At 36.8% G+C, this 15,880-nt stretch overlaps 1 long non-coding RNA gene across 1 annotated transcript; it reads left to right on the plus strand.

The window, feature by feature from the left end:
- Positions 1-2,912: 2,912 nt before the first annotated feature.
- On the plus strand, positions 2,913-3,650 carry LOC149237909 (uncharacterized). Its single transcript, XR_016245329.1, has 3 exons — positions 2,913-3,056; positions 3,150-3,225; positions 3,358-3,650. It is a non-coding gene; the product is annotated as an uncharacterized LOC149237909 (long non-coding RNA).
- The last annotated feature ends 12,230 nt before the right edge of the window (positions 3,651-15,880 follow it).

Here is a 15,880-nt window from a genome sequence, read left to right on the forward strand (position 1 = left end):
TTAAAATCGTATCTATGTATTCATGGGCTTACTCTAGTTTATTGTATCTAGGGTTTTGTGGTGCATAAAGTGTTTTACTTGCAATCGTTAAGTTTATCAACCTAAAGTGTTTTACTCAATCACTAAGTCTATCTATTTTGAAATGGTCTTTAAAATAATGAAATGTGTATTTCATTTAAATTTCATAATTTGATAGTATTTTTAAAAATATATACACAATTTTTGTGAGTTGTATTTGGAAATTTTACTCTATTTTCCCATTACAGAGGTTCATTATTACATAAATTATTATATAAAATATAAATATTTTATATGAAAAAATGAATGAGTGGTAAATTTTTAATATACTTTATCTGTAAATTTTGTTATATTTAACTTTCTTTTATATCCAGAATATAATATTTATAAATAAATCATAATATTAAAATCTTATTCCGTGGAGGATTCACTAAATAGAGCAATTTGAAAAAAAATTATGATCATTTCATTTTTCAGTGTAATATACTTTGATTCATATATTTTTATCTATGTATTATATTTTATTAATATATTTTATAAATGTATTTTATTTTATTTTTGTATCTTTTTCAGCATTGTTTAATTATTTTTTATTTGGAGTTTTTGGTTTGAATTAGAGGAAATATTCTTTGGTAAGTTTTTGTTATTTATAATATGGATTTGAATGAATCAATTACTAGGGTGTAAATTTGATGGGCACTACCACCTGTCAAGAAAATTCTTGATCATGGTTTCCTTTTAAAAGTGTGCTTCACATGGCTTTTGATTTTTATTTTTACCCATCATTTAAATATCATGTATTATTTGTTTTTGTTAGTAAGATCAATAGTACAAACTTAACTTCCATGGAATATTTTAGAATATTGATAGTAGTATACAAAATTCAATGGTTGGGATTTATCTCAAAAGTAATTATGCTCTTTTAGCAATTTTAATCAAATTCATTCATTGAAGAAAATGTCATATGAAGTGAGTTGTGATTTTTGGGACGTGTTGTATTGATAAGGCATGTTATTCCCCAATGGGATTGTAAATCTCCATGATTAAGAATCTTATTCCATGTTTTTTAAATATATTTATGGTTAACTTATATATGAAATATTTTTATAAATAATAATATTATTTAAACTAATGATAATATGTTTAGTTTTTATTATTTTTTACTTCTAGCCACATGAGATACATATGAATTAATTGTTCTAATTCTTATTATGGGTTGTTGCAAATATTCTTTTACTCTCTCTCTCTCTCTCTCTCTCTCTTCCATGATCTCTCTCTCACCTTCTCTCCCCACTATCTCCCAACTCGTCTCTATCTCATGATCCTTCCCTCATTATCCCCCCCGCCTCTACCTCTTTATCCTCCCTCCCTCACTCTATCATTTTCTCTCAATCCTTCCATTCCTCTCTCCCCACTCTCTTCTACATGTTCTCGATATCTTTATCTCCACACCCTATCTCTCAATCTTCCCTTCTTATTCTCTCTCTCTCTCTATCTCCAATTCCCTATCTCTCAAACCATCCCTATTTTCCACATATCTCGATCTCCTTCTCTCTCAAGACCTCCCTATTCTCCCATGACTCCCTCTCTCTCTACCCCTCTTCTTGATGTCCATATTTGTCTCACACACTATCATTCTCTTCCCTCATCTCTCTCTCTCTGATGCTCCCTTTCTTTCTCTCCACTATCATGCTCCCTTTGTCTCTCCCCCACATTCTCTCCCTCCCTACCTTGCGCTCTCTCTCAAACCCTGCAAATTATCCCCCCAATCATTCTACCCCCCCTCACATTCTAACCCAACCTCTCTCTCTCTGTCTATTTCTCTCTCTCTCCCCATCATTGTTTCACTTTCTGCCTCTCTCGCCCTCCCTATCTCCCTTCCTCCCTCTCTTTTTCTCTCTCCCTCTCCTCTTTTCTCTCTCTCCCCTCTAACTCTCACCCCTGTCCCTCCCTCTCTCTCTCACTCTCAGCCCCCCTTACCCTCTCTCTCTCCCATGCACCCTTCTTCCCTGTCTCTCTCGCACTCAGCCCCTGTTACCCTCTCTCTCTCTCTCTCCTTCTCACTCTCTCTCCCCCACCTTTAGCTCCCTCTCCCTATCCTTATCTCTCTTTCCCTCCTACTATCTATCTCTCTACTATCTATCTCTCTCCCCTTCTCCCTCTCACCCTCCCTCTCTCTTCTCCTCTCACTCTCCGAGCCCCTTCCCCTCTCCCTCTCTCTTTCTTTCTCTCCCCCCATCACTCTGTCCCTTAGAATTTCCCTCTCTCTCTCTCTCTCTCTCTCTCTCTCTCTCTCTCTCTCTCTACACTTAACTTTATCTCTCTCTCCCCCCACTTAACGTTCTCTCTCTCTCCCCCTCCTGCCTTCCTCCTCCTCCATCTCCCTCTCACTCTCTGTCACATATCTCTCCTGCATTTAAACATAGTAAAAAAAAATTCATGGTACCTGCACCCTCCTTACACATTTACCTACACCGGCATATATACAACTTATATATGATATGGTGTCAGCACATTACCAAAGGTTTTAACGTTAATAAATGGTTTTATTTGTTCCACTGTAATATGAGGTGATACCACTCAATACTATGCAAAGGTTGTTCGTGGTTCATGTTTGTAAGGGTAAAGAGACCCAACCACCCTTTATATGCTGGCGCATTCTGTACACGACAACTGGACTAGGCTTTAAGGCCGTCGGCCTGATCACGTGCTCAGACGTGGTTCTACAGGCTGGAACCTTCCCGCCTTCGTACTTTGGCATTACCGCCAAGATCTACGGTATGCAAGCTCCGAGAATGATCGAGGGAAGAGGATGCTCCATGTTGCAAGGTTGTGTATTTGCATTTATAAGATTGATATCCCGTTTTCTCCGGGGTTTTGCTGCTTCTGCATGGCGCTCCAAAACTTGGTGTAGCTCTCCGATACCACTAGGTGTCTGGTCCATAACCTCGGCACCGACTCTCTTCTGTTATCCTTTACCAGCATGCAATCTCATCCTGTTGCGACCGCGCCGAGGCTGTAAATCCTTGACAGGCTGGGTAAGATTTACTTTCGTTATCTGTTTTCGCATTATTGTTAGGGTTTTCTTACCGAGCGCGCAGTATAACGGCCATCTCTTTTTTGAGTGCCAGGTGGTGCAGGTCCGCTATCTTGGCTCCTTCGGCGGTCCACTCTGCTCTCAGATGCTATTACTCTGACTGTATACAGGTACACGCATAGCTCGCTTCTTTAAATTATGGAGAAAGCTTTTGGTTGCGTTTTCTGAGTATCTTCTTCGGAAGGATTACCGTTGTGTTTCATTATAACCCCAGCCATCTTGTCCCTCTATGGTTGGCGCAGATGGCGGTAAACGGCCTTCTAATCTCCAGGTCCATACCTGTTGGGGTTTTGCCTATGAGGAAGCTGGGTTAACTTCCTTTTCGTTTACGACAGTTTCGGGGTTGAGGTCTCAAGTTCACGAGACCGAGCTATTGACTGCTGCTTTGCAGCTTTTGGAACCTTAATTCGCTTGCATCTGGGATTATATGCCAGCACTTATTAGTTCTTACCGTATTACTGTATCTGGGTTTGAACCCATAACGTTTGACAGCTCTTCTGGTTATTAAATAACATGGTTAAACTTCTACGATGTATTCTCAGGCGCGGCTCTTTGTTATTGTAGAGTAATGTTAACTTTCTGTTGCTTAATATCATTCTCATTACAAATGTCCCGTAAGGGTTGAATCTAAGCATTACCCAGTCGTTTATTAAAGTTCTTGCCTCTATAAATTTATTTGTAATGTTGATGGATTAGAGAGGGTTTGGCTGTGACGGCCTGCACCCCTTTCCAACCAAACTCGTTGGTCCCGCGAGAGTTCGCACCTGCATCTCATTCGATGGATGTAAGGTCGAACTCGGCGATGGGTTGAATAGATAAAACCTTTAGTCATACAGATTTATGGTTTACGCTCTATTTGTTCTTTTACCTTTATGATATGGACTCAGTCCGCCATATGCTGTTCCTCTGTAATCTTTAGTTATGAATATTAAGCGGACTATTGTAGTTTTATGATACGAATATCGTAATTGATTACTGTAACTTTCTGATACGAATTCATAGTCGTTTAAGCGTTTATTCCTCTATCATAACAGTGCTTTTCTTTTACTGTATATATGAGATTATCACTCTATTTATAGACAGTAATGCATTCGGCTTTTATGCTAGAGATAACTCGACTATCTGTTAAAGATGATAATGTTATTGATATCAGGGCAGTCTATCTCAATCTTTATCGATTCCTCTGTTTTGGTTTTTAAAGTAAGGTTCACGCATGAGGCCAAGCTCTGCTTTCTAACCCAGTTTTTGACCATGAGAAATAGCGGCGGTGGCTTCGGGCTTCTGCCTGCCGCAAGGGTTTCTCCAGCCGTGGGCCTATTTCGTTATCCGCTCAAGCTTTCCTTTACCACTTTCTAATCTTAGTCTTCTTCAGAACTTACAATACTGAGGTTATCTACAGCTCCTCTCCAGGTTATACTTTACCATATAACGTGCCAGAAAGGGTACTTAGGCTTCTTAATGGTTATGTAATAGTATATAGATTTTCTGTTACAAGATTTATTCCTCCTTCGCAGGATACCCGGCCCTGGTCATTCAAACCCTAACCCTACTATTATTCCACACTGTAATAATAAATAACACTTCTTGCTACGGGTATGCAGAGTTGTACAGTTATCTCATTGACACAAAGGCATGCATTTCTGTGTCATTTCCTTATTTACAGTTAATCTATTTATTTAATAGTACTGTAGGGTTTCTGTTCTGCTGATAATACGCAGTAACTGCAAGTGTTCTAAGTTACCCATTCTATACAAACAATTGCAATACCTTAGGGTTTTGATACTTACCTGGTCTCCTGCTCATAGGTAAAGTTCTTCAGTACTTCTTCTGCAAATTCCTCTGTCAAGCTCGCTATCCACCCATCCATGAGACTTGTCCTTCGGGACCTGAGTCTCCCCCCGAGCTTCTGCTTACCAGATCTCAATCCTCAGTAAGATAGCACCTAGTGCTCGACTATCTGGTCACTACCAGACTTAGTCCAAAACAAGGTATTTTTTCCTTCTTTCATTCTGTCTGTCCTCCCTTCTTTTACCAAGATCCCCTTTTCTTGATTTCCCCAAATCAGTTATCAAGAATTAGTTACCAACTAATTCGTAACTTATTTTACTTTGAGTTAATTACGTGAGGGATATGACATACTCCCCCCCTTAACAGGAACACCGTCCTCGGTGTTCATCTTTCATCAGAACTAGATATTTTACTCGTGATATACCATCTAAACCACACAAAATGTGATCCTTTCTCTTTGAAATCAATGATTTCATTCCAGGAAAAGACGACAACAAAATAGTAATGATGTAGTCATAAGAAATATCATTAGTTATAAGCATCAATAGTCATAAGCACTCGTGATTGCAAAAATATGCAACTTCTAATCGCCACCACTTGGCCCTTATTCATTCATAATAAACAATTCTCTATGTCAACTTACCATTACTCACCATTTATTCTTGGAAATCATGAATACTTTCATGTAAGCCTTTTAATAGTGGTTGGACAATTCTTCAACCCTCCATGGTAAGTAATTCCTGTAATATATGACTAACAAATTCAATTGCATTAGTCACTATATTTCGAGTCCAATGAAATACTTTTGGCTATCAATTTAACTGTGCAATGCTAGATGATTTCTAAATCACAGTACTTTTACAAATACTTAAAGAGCACTAACACTAATCATCAAATGATGAATCACTGCTCTCGTGCATACTGAACGAATTCTCACTAAAGACATTCGCAAGTGCTTCTAGATGTACCGAAAGAGCACCTCGCTCTCTAATCATCAAAACAGTCAATCACTGCATCAAGCAAGAATTGTCTTAGCTCCCACTAAGATGTTCACAACATTAATAATACAATAAAGGAATTAAAATTTCCAATTACTCCTTATTGAGCACTAAGCTCATTTCTTGTTAAATTTGCATAACACAACTATATGTAAAATTCATTTTTAACATAACATATAGTTGATTAGTTAATTTCTTTAGCCATGAGACCACAATGGACTAAAGAATTCCCAACCCATGGGAACTGGTTGCCACAACCAAACCGAGTCATTTTCACATCCAGACAGTTTTTTTTTTATAGAGACCTTATCAGGTCTAACATGGAATTCCACTGGCCAACCAGCTCAAGAATTCCAGGGAGAGTAAATCTGGGCAGACAAGTACCATCAACCCCTCCGAGCAGGTAGCTGCCATCAACTCAAGGTATTCCAGCCTTTCACAATCTGGGCAGACAAGTACCATCAACCCCTCCGGGCAGGTAACTGTCATCATCCCAAGGCATTCAAGCCTTTCACAATCCGGGTAGACAAGTACCATCAACCCCTCCGGGCAGGTAACTGTCATCATCCCAAGGCATTCAAGCCTTTCACAATCCGGGCAGACAAGTACCATCAACCCCTCCGGGTAGGTAACTGTCATCAACCCAACTATCTGCAACTGTCTGGTATGTTAAATTTCACTTTTATTACTCTTCCTCAAAGTAATTTACACAATGAACCGTATGAACATTATCATTAGCACAACAAACATGCATGTATACCATGCATTTACACTTAACCCCCAACATGGGTCCACAACATCAAGATTGATGGGAAACATATCCATCATACACGTATGCATGCAAATTTTCCAAATAACATAATTCATGCATATCATATAACATCATTCTTCTCATTTATAATTGCATTTCACATTGCAGCAATTTATGTGATGAGTTTTCTTGTTGCCATTAAACTACCACTACTTAATCCCATCAGCAACGTTAGTTATAAATATGCATCAGTTAATACGTATTCCATTTCCAAGAATGTTCATGCATACAATATTGTCATGTATAAAAGCATATGCAAATACTCATTAATGTATAAATGTCAACAACAGTTGAGTTAATAATCTAAACATTTCCAATTTTGCCATCGTCTGTGGTCTTACTCCAAATCGTCATTACTGGAGTATTATCTTACGTTTATTATGGCTAGCTTTAGTCATGCATCGTTAGTGTAATTAAACATAATTTCTCTAACATACCAGAACATATCTCTTATGTCACAATGACAAATCTTTGTGCATACTATTGCTTATCATATAAGCCCTTCTTTAATGTAGGCAACACTTATTCCCTTCACTATAAGACTACCATCATTTCATACGACAAACCACATACCTCTTTCTTAAAGGAAGTCATTTTAATCCTCATTTCTCTATCTTCCGATGTGAGGATTTCTCAAGATTCCCTTTCAAGAAATTATTAAAGATATCTATCTTTCGGCATAAAAATCAAGATACAAAAACAAGGTTTACTTATCCTTTATGCATCAAAATCAAGCAATCAGCACAGCTCATCCAACAAGACAATCTCTCCAAGAGATTATTGTTTTCAAGGAAGCTAACATGACCACTTTCTCCAAGTACACACAGACTCATAATTCCGAAGTCAAAATAGCTACCAATATGCAACATGTGTTCTCCTAACACAATTACTTTACTTTAATGCACATAGTTCTTTTCAAGTAAGGATTTTGGTTCTTGTATGAACACTATTCTAATGTGTCTTTAAAGGAAAGAACCTCTATTTCCATTTTCAAGAACTCTCATAAAATCCTTTATCTTCATGCATGAAGTATGCACACTCTTAGAATGAAACTATATTTATGCATATATATATATATATATATATATATATATATATATATATATATATATATAATCATTTCACTTTAGAAACTAGCTAGAATGCAATTCATATATTAGCTATATTATATTATGCATATATATATATATATCATTATATATATATATATATTATGATGTAATAGTATCATATATGCATATATATACATATATATATATATATATATATATATATATATATATATATATATATATATATATATATATATATATATATATATATATATATATATATATATATTTTCCAAGAAGCTTTTATCAATAAAGATACATATTTAAAACTTGGCCACCTTCCATGCTATGTCCTCAGGACATTTACATGCCTCATCCTCTTTTCTCAAGAAGATACTTTGGCTATATTTAGCAAGGATTTTATTCCAAAAAAAAACAACAAGAGACAAACATTTCTCTCACAAGACTCACATGTAGTCCTACTAGGAGGAACTACCTATTCTCTTTACTAAGAAGCATATAAAATAACCAATTCTTTTACTGCAAGTATTATCATATTTTCTCTACCAAGAAAACATATAAACAATCGATCTTTAACTGCATGCCTTAACCCATTTTCTTTACCAAGAAAATCTATAAAAGAACTATTCTTTTATTGCATGCATTCAAATACTTTCTCTACTAAGAAATCATATAAAACATTCATACGTGTTCTTCAAGTAAGTGAGCAAGATACTTATCTTATCCTTGGATCAACACGCATAACTAACAAATTAAACCACCCTTACCGGAAGCAATTACTCTACTTAGGCAATTAGAAGCATGACCTCCTAAGTGTCACACTTGCACCAGAGTTACCACTTGATGCTAGATGCAACAACTATCATAACACTACTGTGTGACCATTTCAGAATAATGACTTCAAGGAGACATTACGAAAATCATTAACATCAACCCACTATAGTTATCATTTTCCAACTCCTTAAGCATTGTCAAGGGAATACTCATATGCCCATCGAGCGCTTTCTAGTCATCCCCAGACTTAGAGTCTCTGCAAGATTCTGACACTCAAAGCTTGCTCTATCTGGTCATCACCAGACTTAGCGATTCTTTTTCCCATCTCCGTCCGTTCCTACAGCACGGTCTTCTTCCTTCTCCTTGCTTCCATTTCCTTTGGAAGCATCTATAGTTGGGGAAGGTAGTTAGAGTTTACTGACAACTGTATTAACACAGGTAATCTATTTATGAGTAATTATCATATGTAATTATACCATGAATGGATCCTAGAAATGTTACCCACCGAACATGCTTCTCTAATTAAGTTCACACTGGAATGCAACATGCATAAGAAATCCATCATTCCCATAGTAGAGATAAATTCAACCATCATTAAATCGAGGCTCCAATGGTTTTTATCTCTCAACAAGTAATGATAAACACATACCATGCTAATGGATTTCACTTAATTATGGGGTAATCATCATTAAATCTACATAAGCATATACTATTCATCATGCATTCTCATGGTGAATAAAATTAAGAACTCTTCTCATGCACAACTGGACTATAGCACCGAGAGAGTAAAAATCTTCATACACACATTCCATGCATGCGACATTAATCAACCTTCACTGGGTTACGAACTGTAACAATCTTAGTCCAATGGAATTAATGCATATAAGTTCTATGGGCTAACCAATCTCAACTACCAATCGTCTTCATGCATCCATGACAAGAGTGAATCAAAAGTTAGTTATGACAATTAAGTCTCGCTGCTTGACTCATTGCATGTTCTCAATATCTAAAGGGGTTCTTCTAATGTCCTTTTTAAAACTATTTTTCATCCTATTCAAGGATGTTCCCCTAATTTATATTCATGCATTGGCTCATCAAGTTTTGTTCATGGTAACTTCAATTTTGTTTAATAAATGAATCATTGTTATTGCCATATTTGCAAATCAAACTTGGTAGTTGATTGTCACTTCCCTCAATGAGTGTTCAATATTGTTCATGAATGCAATGAGTACTCAATATTGTTCTTAGGTGTGAGAAAAGTTTCATTGTCTTTTATCCTCATCAGGAATTTAACGTTACGAACGTAGTCATGCAACAACTTATTACTTACTACTTAAAGCAGTTATAAACATGAATCACACCTATCATGCCAAAAGTAGTGTACTACATAAATGAATATGTGAATGAGTAAACTCGTACCTGAGTTATTGCCTACTGACGGCGTACCTCAATTCCTTTTCCGCTTACCAATTCCCAAAGGCGCCAGTACTGCAACCTTTGGCTCTGATACCAAATGTCACATATCTCTCCTGCATTTAAACATAGTAAAAAAAAATTCATGGTACCTGCACCCTCCTTACACATTTACCTACACCGGCATATATACAACTTATATATGATATGGTGTCAGCACATTACCAAAGGTTTTAACGTTAATAAATGGTTTTATTTGTTCCACTGTAATATGAGGTGATACCACTCAATACTATGCAAAGGTTGTTCGTGGTTCATGTTTGTAAGGGTAAAGAGACCCAACCACCCTTTATATGCTGGCGCATTCTGTACACGACAACTGGACTAGCCTTTAAGGCCGCCGGCCTGATCACGTGCTCAGACGTGGTTCTACAGGCTGGAACCTTCCTGCCTTCGCACTTTGGCATTACCGCCAAGATCTACGGTATGCAAGCTCCGAGAATGATCGAGGGAGGAGGATGCTCCACGTTGCAAGGTTGTGTGTTTGCATTTATAAGATTGATATCCCGTTTTCTCCGGGGTTTTGCTGCTTCTGCATGGCGCTCCAAAACTTGGTGTAGCTCTCCGATACCACTGGGCATCTGGTCCATAACCTCGGCACCGACTCTCTTCTGTTATCCTTTACCAGCATGCAATCTCATCCTGTTGCGACTGCGCCGAGGTTGTAAATCCTTGATAGGCTGGGTAAGATTTACTTTCGTTATCTGTTTTGGCATTATTGTTAGGGTTTTCTTACCGAGCGCGCAGTATAACGGCCATCTCTTTTTTGAGTGCCAGGTTGTGCAGGTCCGCTATCTTGGCTCCTTCGGCGATCCACTCTGCTCTCAGATGCTATTACTCTGACTGTATACAGGTACAAGCATAGCTCGCTTCTTTAAATTATGGAGAAAGCTTTTGGTTGCGTTTTCTGAGTATCTTCTTCGGAAGGATTACCGCTGTGTTTCATTATAACCCCAACCATCTTGTCCCTCTATGGTTGCCGCAGATGGCGGTAAACGACCTTCTAATCTCCAGGTCCATACGTGTTGGGGTTTTGCCTATGAGGAAGCTGGGTTAAATTCCTTTTTGTTTACGGCAGTTTCGGGGTTGAGGTCTCAAGTTCACGAGACCGAGCTATTGACTGCTGCTTTGTAGCTTTTGGAACCTTAATTCGCTTGCATCTGGGATTATATGCCAGCACTTATTAGTTCTTACCGTATTACTGTATCTGGGTTTGAACCCATAACGTTTGACAACTCTTCTGGTTATTAAATAACATGGTTAAACTTCTACGATGTATTCTCAGGCGCGGCTCTTTGTTATTGTAGAGTAATGTTAACTTTCTGTTGCTTAATATCATTCTCTTTACAAATGTCCCGTAAGGGTTGAATCTAAGCATTACCCAGTCGTTTATTAAAGTGCTTGCTTCTGTAAATTTATTTGTAATGTTGATGGATTAGAGAGGGTTTGGCTGTGACGGCCTGCGCCCCTTTCCAACCGAACTCGTTGGTCCCGCAAGAGTTCGCACCTGCATCTCATTCGATGGATGTAAGGTCGAACTCGGCGATGGGTTGAATAGATAAAACCTTTAGTCATACAGATTTATGGTTTACGCTCTATTTGTTCTTTTGCCTTTATGATATGGACTCAGTCCGCCATATGCTGTTGCTCTATAATCTTTAGTTATGAATATTAAGCGGACTATTGTAGTTTTATGATACGAATATCGTAATTGATTACTGTAACTTTCTGATACGAATTCATAGTCGTTTAAGCGTTTATTCCTCTATCGTAAAAGTGCTTTTCTTTTACTGTATGTATGAGATTATCACTCTATTTATAGACAGTAATGCTTTCGGCTTTTATGCTAGAGATAACTCGACTATCTGTTAAAGATGATAATGTTATTGATATCAGGGCAGTCAATCTTTATCGATTCCTCTGTTTTGGTTTTTTTTAAAGTAAGGTTCACGCATGAGGCCAACCTCTGCTTTCTAACCTGGTTTTTGACCATGAGAGATAGTGGCGGTGGCTTCGGGCTTCTGCCTGCCGCAAGGGTTTCTCCAGCCGCGGGCCTATTTCGTTATCCGCTCAAGCTTTCCTTTACCACTTTCTAATCTTAGTCTTCTTCAGAACTTACAATACTGAGGTTATCTATAGCTCCTCTCCAGGTTATACTTTACCATATAACGTTCCAGAATGGGTACTTAGGCTTCTTAATGGTTATGTAATAGTACATAGATTTTCTGTTACAAGATTTATTCCTCCTTCGCAGGATACCCGGCCCTGGTCATTCAAACCCTAACCCTGCTATTATTCCACATTGTAATAATAAATAACACTTCTTGCTACGGGTATGCAGAGTTGTACAGTTATCTCATTGACACGAAGGCATGCATTTCTGTGTCATTTCCTTATTTACAGTTAATCTATTTATTTAATAGTACTGTCGGGTTTCTGTTCTGCTGATAATACGCAGTAACTGCAAGTGTTCTAAGTTACCCATTCTATACAAACAATTGCAATACCTTAGGGTTTTGATACTTACCTGGTCTCCTACTCGTAGGTAAAGTTCTTCAGTACTTCTTCTGCAAATTCCTCTGTCAAGCTCGCTATCCACCCATCCGTGAGACTTGTCCTTCGGGACCTGAGTCTCCCCCCGAGCTTCTGCTTACCGGATCTCAATCCTCAGTAAGATAGCACCTAGTGCTCGACTATCTGGTCACTACCAGACTTAGTCCAAAACAAGGTATTTTTTCCTTCTTCCATTCTGTCTGTCCTCCCTTCTTTTACCAAGATCCCCTTTTCTTGATTTACCCAAATCAGTTATCAAGAATTAGTTACCAACTAATTCTTAACTTATTTTACTTTGAGTTAATTACGTGAGGGATATGACACTCTCCTCCTTTATCCATACCCTCCTCCTTCCCCTTCCCAGCCCTCTTCCTCTCTCCCTCCTCCTCTCGCGTTCTCTCACTCTGTCTCCCCATCCCTCCTTATTTTCCACACTCGGTCTATTTCTCTCCCTCCTACCCTTCCTCCATCCTCCCTCTACTCTCTCTATCCCCTACCCTCTCTTCCTCTCTCTCTCCCTCCCTCTCCCTCTCACTATCACTCTCTCTCACCCTCCCTCCCTCCTTTCAACACTCTCTCTATCTCTCTCCCTGACACCCTTCCTCATCCCTCCCTCTACTATCTCTCTCCCTCTGCCTCTCTCTCAAGCCACCCCCTCTCCATCCCTTCCTCGTTTTCTCTCTCCCCTATCTCTATGTCTCTCCCTACTCCTCCCTATCTCCCACGCACTATTCTTCCCTCCCCTTCTCTCTCCATCCCTATTTCCTCCCTCTATCTCCCTATCTATCTTTTTTATCCATCCCTCCTTTATATGTTTCTCTACACCCTCACTCCCTCTCTTCTCTCCTTTCCACTCTCCCCCTACTCTCCTCCTCTCTCCTTACCTCCTCCCCTTACATGTTAGACAAATTTGTATCAATAAAGCAAACACAACACATACACAAGAGAATATATATATATATATATATATATATATAAACATTTAATTCATTGTCAATTAAAATCACTTTATTTAAATAGATAGCAAAACACTTACAATATCACATACATATTAAATTAGAATAACCATAAACTATAATAATAATAATATAAAAACATATTCCAAAAACAAACTAAAAAACTTTAATTTTTTTACGATAGAATAAAATAATTACTAACATTGAATATATATATATATATATATATATATATATATATATATATATATATATATATATATATATATATATATATATATATATATATACAGAAACAAAATTGAGAATCTACTCAAAAATAAATAATATAACCAAATCAATTTAAACACGTTAAAAAATAAATTAAGCTAACAATAATTATGTCAAATAAATACATCGCCTCTTATTTTAAAACATGTCAATCTTCTCTTAAAACTACTGAAACTAAATTAATAAGAAAGCGTGAAATCTAGGCCAGACTCAGACATACGACCAACCCTCCTCGTCTATCACATATGGACTCGGGACCAACGCGGACTCCATGTGTGGAGGGATTCCAACACAACACAAAACAATTGTTTGACAACAAGTTCAAAATGGAGATACGATACCAAGAGTTGTTTCCACAAATCGGTTTTATTGCTTTTTATAAATTGCTTTTTTTCTAATTTTAAAATTTTCTTGCTTTTCTCTCTATCACATATTATTAAAAATTCCTTTTCTTGCTTTTCTCTCCATCAGCTATCATTAAAAATTGCTTTTCTTGATTTTCTAACCGTTATAAATTGTTTTTCTTTTCTTTCTTTTTCTAACAGGGTTTGCTTTTCCCACGAGCAACTATCCTTAAAAGTTGTTTTTCTTGCTTTTCTGTTGTTTCGAAGGTGAAGATGAGGCTGTTTAGCTTGGGTGAGAAAAGGACATTTGAGATTCATCACGTTTCCGCCCTCGATGATGTTTATCCGGGGACGTGTTTAGCTTTGAATTTCAACTCATTTGACTGTTGCCTGATAAACATTCGCTGCATGTTTAACATTACGAAGGTTTTCTGCTGATACTGTTACATTCCAAATTACTGCTACATTCTAAATTGTTTCATTACTAGTAGGCGATTAAGAAATCATCAACTAAATTGTTCTCACTCTAAGTTATATTTCTCTTGAAATTGGGGTTAGTTTTGTGCATGATTTGGTCCAAAATTGATTTGATTAGATGCCCTTTCTAAAATGCAAACGGTTTGTTAATTTTAAATTATGTCGTACTGCATGTACATATTTTTGCATATAATACAACTGCTACTAAACATGAGGTTTAAGTTTAAATAGTGTTTACTTCCTTATTCACGGAAAATCAAACTTGAAATAGTCATCCTACCTACTTAATCAAACTTGAAATAGTCATCCTACCTACTTTAGGTTAGGTTAGGGTTGTGTCATTACAAACTATTCATTAGGTATTGTTTTTGAATCTTATACTTACACTTACAATATGTTTAGTAAGTATATTTTCATTTTATTTATAATATTATGGGAGTTATACTTTTATTTTATTTTAATTAATGGTTTTAACTATGAAATTTATTTTTTTCCTGCCAGAAAGATTTGGTTGGGGATTTGAGTGTTATTTAGCAATCTAGGACAAAATGCCAAGAGGCCTATGGAATTGAGGGTTGAATTACCAATTTGTAATTTTAATTTACTGCCATCATGCTACCTCAATTTTCCACCATAAGCCTCAGAATATTATTTGTAGGAAGCTCTTAGTAATGAACGTCTCATCAACCCATAAACTATTTCCACCATTTCCCATCTCCACCTTCATATGTTGTGGAGCTTCTCCAAATAAGCATCTTCATATGTTGTAGAGCTTTTCCAAATAAGCATTTTTCACAAGAACTTGATTCTCAAATTTTAGAAATTAATATCCTACTTATCCATTCTCTCATAATGATACTTACATTTTTGATAACATTCCACAATGGGTAATATGTTCACTTTTTAAAATTAAACTTTGAGTTGTTCTCTTATAATATTGTTTAAGATATTATAATTCATGGAGAAATCATCACTCAATTTAATTTTGTGTGTTTAGGAATTAATTTAATTATGATCTCCATCCATTCACAATCCTACAATTTTAACAGGAAATAAAATATATAGATATGCATGGGTATAATGAAATCTTCCAAACAACTCTATTTAGCCTCTCCTTAAAATCAAGGTTCAAATATTTTATAAAATGGTGCCACAATTGTAATTACAATTATTTGTCATAAATTTTCTATATTTTAACATTTAAATAATTAAACAATTTATCTTAGTTGGTGTTGTATCTTTCAAAAT

This window comes from Pinus tabuliformis, chromosome 8 (assembly GCF_031772625.1).
Source record: "Pinus tabuliformis cultivar Carrire ecotype Pingquan chromosome 8, CPIR1, whole genome shotgun sequence".
Classification (NCBI taxonomy): domain Eukaryota; kingdom Viridiplantae; phylum Streptophyta; class Pinopsida; order Pinales; family Pinaceae; genus Pinus; species Pinus tabuliformis.